This window comes from Oncorhynchus kisutch, unplaced genomic scaffold, assembly GCF_002021735.2.
Source record: "Oncorhynchus kisutch isolate 150728-3 unplaced genomic scaffold, Okis_V2 Okis05a-Okis16b_hom, whole genome shotgun sequence".
NCBI classification, from domain to species: Eukaryota; Metazoa; Chordata; class Actinopteri; order Salmoniformes; family Salmonidae; genus Oncorhynchus; species Oncorhynchus kisutch.
The window spans coordinates 931,681-938,166 of record NW_022261982.1 but is presented as its reverse complement, the minus strand read 5'-3'; the positions used below and the strand labels follow the sequence as shown (position 1 = coordinate 938,166).

The window sequence follows — 6,486 nt, the reverse complement described above, 5'->3', positions numbered from 1 at the left end:
TATGGCTGCTACACTTAGAAGTGCTGATCTATGACCAGGACCCATCTGTCCATATCATATTACTCATTATAATCTAAAAAGCCAAACTGATCCTAGATCAGCACTCATACTTTGGCACTACTCTTACCTAGTAAAACATTGCTGCATTGCTGGCTGCTACACTTAGAAAGAGCTGGCCACTGCAGCACAAAGTTGATCGACCTTGCAGCCCAATCAAGCCCAAATGTGGAGGAGGTCAATACTCTTTAAGGTTACAGTAGAGAGTAGACCTTTAGAAAGGTCTAAGATTAGAAATGAAAGGCAAAGGTTAGCTGATTGGCCAGTGGTACTGTAGTGACTGTACACATGTAAGAGTCAAGGACCAGTTTTACTTGAGCTTTAGTGAATTGACTAGTCATTGATGCCCAGTTTGCCAACCTAAGGTGAGCTGTAACAGATTTGCATTTGTACAACGGGCTGGACATCTGCCCAACCGGCCAATCAGAGGTCTAACTTATATAGAGGTCAGAATTGTAATGTAATCGATGATATGACAGCAAAACGACTCTCCTCTCCTATGTAAAACATGCTGTACACTGCATTAGATTGAGATTGACAGGGCCACATTGTCTGGTGCCTGTCGTGGCCCTCACTGTACATCCACATACACACCGTCTGTAATATGAGGCCCTAGGCCCTAGGCCATGCACTCTCATATACCAGACACATGAGACCTATAGGCTTCATACAGCTATAGGCATTGCACACGTTGGCAGGTTTCCATAGGTCTATAACTGACCACCTGGACGTGGCAGAAAGCCAAGAATACACCACCATCTCAAATATACTTATCATCTCAGATCATGTCAATGCTACTTTGACAAGTTATGGTGAACAATTCCAGCTGATCTAAATTCCATACAGTCAGTTCACATTCACACTCTGCCTGGGCTGAGAGGTCTAAAGAGTAGAAGCTTGAAGACAGATGTGTGAAGTTTTTTATGCAGAGTCAGGAAACACAGCCATCGCCTTCGTCATGTCTAGCTTGTTTTACAGCAGACTACTGTCTAGTACAGTATGAGTTGTTTTACAGTAACCTACCGTCTAGTACAGTATGAGTTGTTTTACGGTAGCCTACCGTGTAATATGAGAGTAAAGCATGGGTTCGTTTAAGTAGCCTACATATGATACTGTATTACAGTATGGGTTGCTTTACAGTAGCCTACTGTCTAATACGCAATATATGGGTTGTTTTACAGTAGTCTACTGTATAATACGGTAATACAGTATGGGTTGTTTTACAGTAGACTACCGTCTAGTACAGTATGAGTTGTTTTACAGTAGACTACCATCTAATATGTTAGTACAGTATGGGTTGTTTTACAGTAACCTACCGTCTAGTACAGTATGAGTTGTTTTACGGTAGCCTACCGTGTAATATGAGAGTAAAGCATGTGTTCGATTAAGTAGCCTACATATGATACTGTATTACAGTATGGGTTGCTTTACAGTAGCCTACTGTCTAATATAGGCAGTACATTATGGGTTGTTTAACAGTAGCCTGCCGTCTAATATAGGCAGTACATTATGGGTTGTTTTACAGTGGCCTGCCATCTAATACGGTAGAACAGTATGGGTTGTTTTACAGTAGCCTGCAGTCTAATATGGCAGTACAGTATGGGTTGTTTTGCAGTAGCCTGCCATCTAATACGGCAGAACAGTATGGGTTGTTTTACAGTAGCCTGCAGTCTAATATGGTAGGACAGTATGGGTTGTTTTACAGTAGCTTACCTTTCCTGTGTCTCATTCTAGGACATAACTAACCGTACATAGTCTCTGGTGACAGACATTTAACATAAACTGCTAGCCAGCGGCAACACACAAAATATTTGGTTCCCTACATAACACTGTGTGCCTCCTGGCTCGGTAGCTGCATGGTAGAGTAGAGTGATTGTGGTGGTGGTGGTGGTGGTGGTGAGGTTTCTGTGCTCTCTTAGTGAGTGGTGGTGAGGTTTCTGTGCTCTCTCAGTGAGTGGTGGTGAGGTTTCTGTGCTCTCTCAGTGAGTGGTGGTGAGGTTTCTGTGCTCTCTCAGTGAGTGGTGGTGAGGTTTCTGTGCTCTCTCAGTGAGTGGTGGTGAGGTTTCTGTGCTCTCTCAGTGAGTGGTGGTGAGGTTTCTGTGCTCTCTTAGTGAGTGGTGGTGAGGTTTCTGTGCTCTCTCAGTGAGTGGTGGTGAGGTTTCTGTGCTCTCTCAGTGAGTGGTGGTGAGGTTTCTGTGCTCTCTCAGTGAGTGCAGCCTGACAGCCTGTTGACTGTCTTTATCAGTTCTTCACCAGCACCATGTGGTCAGTGAGAGGCTGAGAGCAGTCAGATGGATGGCTCCAGAGCAGAGGGCAGTCAGGTCGTTCCCATAAAGATACAGCCCTACCAACGTCAGAGAAATGAATGGTGATACAGGCTTTAGTTCCACATAGTGTCACTGCTGTTGATGTTGATGTAAGCTACTTACATAAAAGGGTCGTTCCATTTGATTTCAATCACTTTTTGACTGCACCCTTTTTGACTCAATTTTCTCTACATATTTGCAACTTTCAGACCTGAATGCCAAAGCATTTAGGAGATAAGAGGTGCTCAAAGTTGACCCATGTCTCATACTCCACCCTGCCATGAGACATCCATGTCTTCATCACTGGAAAATATAAACCGTTGAGTTTAATATCATTTAAAATCTTACAAACAGGGTTGTCAATTTTATTTATTTTTTCTTTAAAAAACAATGTTTTTATTAAAATGATTTTTCCTTTAACATCAAATATCTAAAAACACGTAAACTCAGATTCTTTTCATTTTCACATATGTTGTAGCTCAGATCCTATTTTACGTCATCTGATGTGTTTGTGTTGTTCCAGTCATCGGTTGAGACACAGTAGACTCTAGAATATAGACATGGATGTCTCATGGTAGGGAGGCGTCTGCAAAATGGCTCAACTTCAAGCACCTCTATCTCCTAAATGTTGAGTCATTCTGGTTCAAAAAGTCCCTTTCTGACACTTCTAACAGGGGTAAATATGTCTGGGAAGTTACATCCAAAACTAAAGGGATGTGGTCAAAAAGGGATTGAAATCAAATGGAACGACCCACAAGTCTATTCACACGCTGGGAATTGTACTGTAGAGAAATGTGTCGTTGGTGTTGAATGGCGAATGGATTAAACATTGTCTATAAAACGATGACTTCAAATGATAGGCGATCTGCAGAAGAGGATCCACAGTGATAACGGATTACAGTACATTGCTTCGAAACCACAAACATCTCCTATTGACTCAATGCATTGTCATCGCACTAGCATGCAGAGCATGTACCAAAGGATTCATGTGACCAGCTTAACATGTACGTTGTCCATCAGAAATAACCCCTGGTCAAAGTGGTCTCGACTCGCAGACCGTTTGTGTGAAGTGCTGCTGCTACCCCTTTTATTTTCCATTCATGTCCGATAATGGTATCAGGCTTGACCTCTGACCTATAGGCATACCAGACAGAGTCAGACAGCAACTGGAATGATAAAGACAAGTGGAAAAGAGGCTAGGTCAGGGAGGGAAACATGAGACCCCCACCAATCCTCTACCCACCCTGCTACACTGATCTATTCCAGACCTTTAAGGCCCTTCACCACCTCTCCCATTCTAGCCCTGTAAAAATAGACCATATTTTTCACTAGCAAGAACACTAAGTAAGGCTACGGTCTAAATTGATGAGCCATGTAAATGTGTAGGTCTAAATAAAGCCCTGTCGGTGAGGTGTGTGGGATATTGACAGGACGAGAAAAGTATTTCACAACACTTTATTTCTTTAAACTGTCAATTACATTAGAAAAATTACAGTTGTGTTAAAAAAAAACACCAAGTGAATTAAGTGCATTTTGCAGCAATTCAAGTTTTCAATAGTTTGACAGACAACGATATATTATACACAACATGAATAATGCTTTGCTATATTTTTCTTTTTTCTTTTTTCAATCTAGTCTAGACTTGAGCCATGTACATTATGTGAAAAGAGTTCAAGTGTAAACGTAATTATTTCCATGAGATATCTATTTCAGTAGATATCAAAAAACAGTACAGTATAAACACGTAGAAATACAAAAGTATAAAAAAAAGAATAAGTCTAAACAAAATGTTGCGTTTTGTTAGTGAAAAAAAACTACTTTTCAGAATTGCACTTTCCACCTTGGCTCTAAATTGTGTATTCACCACAGTGAATATCCTAGTTATAACTAGTTGATAAATAACTAGTTACTCTTTCTAAAAAGCAGCTTGTTCATCAAACCAATCCTTATCTCTTAGCCCAAACCTCTCCTCAACTGCAATAATACAGTACTTCTAATACAGTCTTGAGTTAGAGTTTTTACTATTCCTCCTCTTCTTCCTCCTCTTCTTCTTCCTCCTCCCCTTCTTCTTCCTCTGTCACCACATCATCATTATCATCATCATCCCCCAGTCCAAAGCCCATTTGGTACAAGATGACCTCCACGTCTTCTGTGCACAGTGTAAGGTGCTCCATGTTCTCGAACCCAGGCTCGGGCCTCTCTAAGTTGGAGCCTTTAGCTGCCTCTTTGGCCTGTGCGATGAGCTCCTTCCCACTAATCAGGAACTCGGCTGCATTGCCCTTCTCCATGGTCTGGGCCGCCTTCTCCTTTAGGTTGATACTAGCCTGGAGCTGCTCCGTGTACCTCTCCACCAGGGACCTCAGCAACCCCAGCTTCCTCTCCTCCTCCTGGGTGATCTTTTCCAGGAGCTGGCCCTTACGTTCCTCCAGGATGGCGTAGAGCAAGTCGAAGCTCTCCCCCAGACGTCTCTTCTGAAGCTGGCTGTTCTCCTCGATGCTCTTGCATGTGTCCTCCATCTGAGCCATCACGGCCTGGACACAGCTGTTACCCGCCGCAAGGAGATCTACGGCGTTCCGCAGCTCGGCCTTCTGGGTATCGTAGATGCTCTGCAGGGGTGACACCTCACAGTCCTTGTGCTGGCCGAACACTTTGCACATGGAGCAGGTGGGCGTCTGGCAGGTCACACAGTAAATATTGATGCGCTCGTCCTCGTGCTCCGTACACATGGGCTCCTTGGTGTCTTTGTCCTTCAGCGGTGGGTCTGCAACGTTACTTCCTACTTCTCCGCCTCCGCTCTCCGGCTGCTGCTTGTAGATATCAATGATGTTCTCCACTAGCAGGTTCCTCTGCAGGCCGTAGACGCCGTGGCGGTCCAGGACGACCTCGAAGCGGCAGGTGGGGCAGCGGAAGATGCCCCCGGAGTAGTGGTAAGGGTTGCGGGAGTCGTAGAGGTCGCTGGCGCAGCCGCGGCACAGGTTGTGTTGGCAGGGCAGGATGACTACGGGCTTCTGGAACATCTCCAGGCAGATGGGGCAGCTCAGCTGGCTCTCCAGGCTCTCCCTGGGGCTGGGCTGGTGCGTCACCTGGCCGGTCTGGATATCCATGTCTGGATAGATGTGTTTCTCTGTTCTCACAAGGTATAAGTCCTTAAAGTTCTGAGTGGGAGGCCTAGGCGCTTTGTCTTAGGTGGTGTGGCTCTTTCTCTGTCTGTCTCTCCTTCTATTGCAGTCTGGTATGGTGACTGCTTTCTCCACTTGGTTTATTTTGATCTAGCCACTCTCCGGCCACAGCTGACAATTTATACTGCTGGGCTGGCCGTGACACCCGAGCCTCCACGCGGTCTGAGGCACGGGTCCCACCCTTTGCTTGTTTGCAAAGCTCAAACCCTTCTGGCCCCGGCACATGTCATACTTAGCAACACCCCCCGTCCTGCACTCCCCTCTCTCTCTTTCTGTGGGAGGGGCTAAATCAATAGACAACTGGCCAAACAACCCCCAATAACAACAGGTCTCGTCACCCACCACACCACAAGACACGATTAGGGTCGTTCACATCTGTTTACATCTTTGATTGACCCCTTTCGGCCTCTGCAGAAATAGGTCAGACGTAATGCATATGCCTTCTCATAGCCAGACATTAGGTATGTTATAAATTCATCTCTCGTGGACAGACTACGTAAACATAAAAATAAGCATCTGACCAAATTATGCAAGATTTTAGTTTCTGGGTTAATGGAGATTAGTGATAACATAAACATGTCCACATTCTGGCGTTATGCACAGAAATTGTAAACATGCTGGTTTCCTTGAAGATGCTCCAGCAGACTGTAAATCTAATCCATGGCTGACAGAAAGAAATGCAGATTTGACAGAGTAAACAACGTAGAAATAGAATGAACACAAGTTGTAGAATCCACATAGTTTGTAATAGAGCAGGTAGAATGTGCCATATTGCTCTACTATATGTCTACAGAGAAGAGTGACTGAGCTGGTAGTACACACTATAGAAATAGAATGTCATGTCTTATCCTCTGCCAGGTTCCCCTCCCCCTCTTCCTTTACCCTGTACCCCTGCATAGCCTAAAAGACAGACTGTGTGTGTGTGTTGCACAACTCTGGAAAGT

General features: G+C 44.5%; 1 pseudogene across 1 annotated transcript; it reads right to left on the bottom strand.

Moving 5' to 3' along the window:
* Window positions 1-3,803: 3,803 nt before the first annotated feature.
* LOC109876784 (E3 ubiquitin-protein ligase TRIM63 pseudogene) lies at window positions 3,804-5,647 on the bottom strand (annotated as a pseudogene). Its single transcript, XR_002253062.2, has one exon. The product of XR_002253062.2 is annotated as an E3 ubiquitin-protein ligase TRIM63 pseudogene (transcript).
* Window positions 5,648-6,486: the final 839 nt, after the last annotated feature.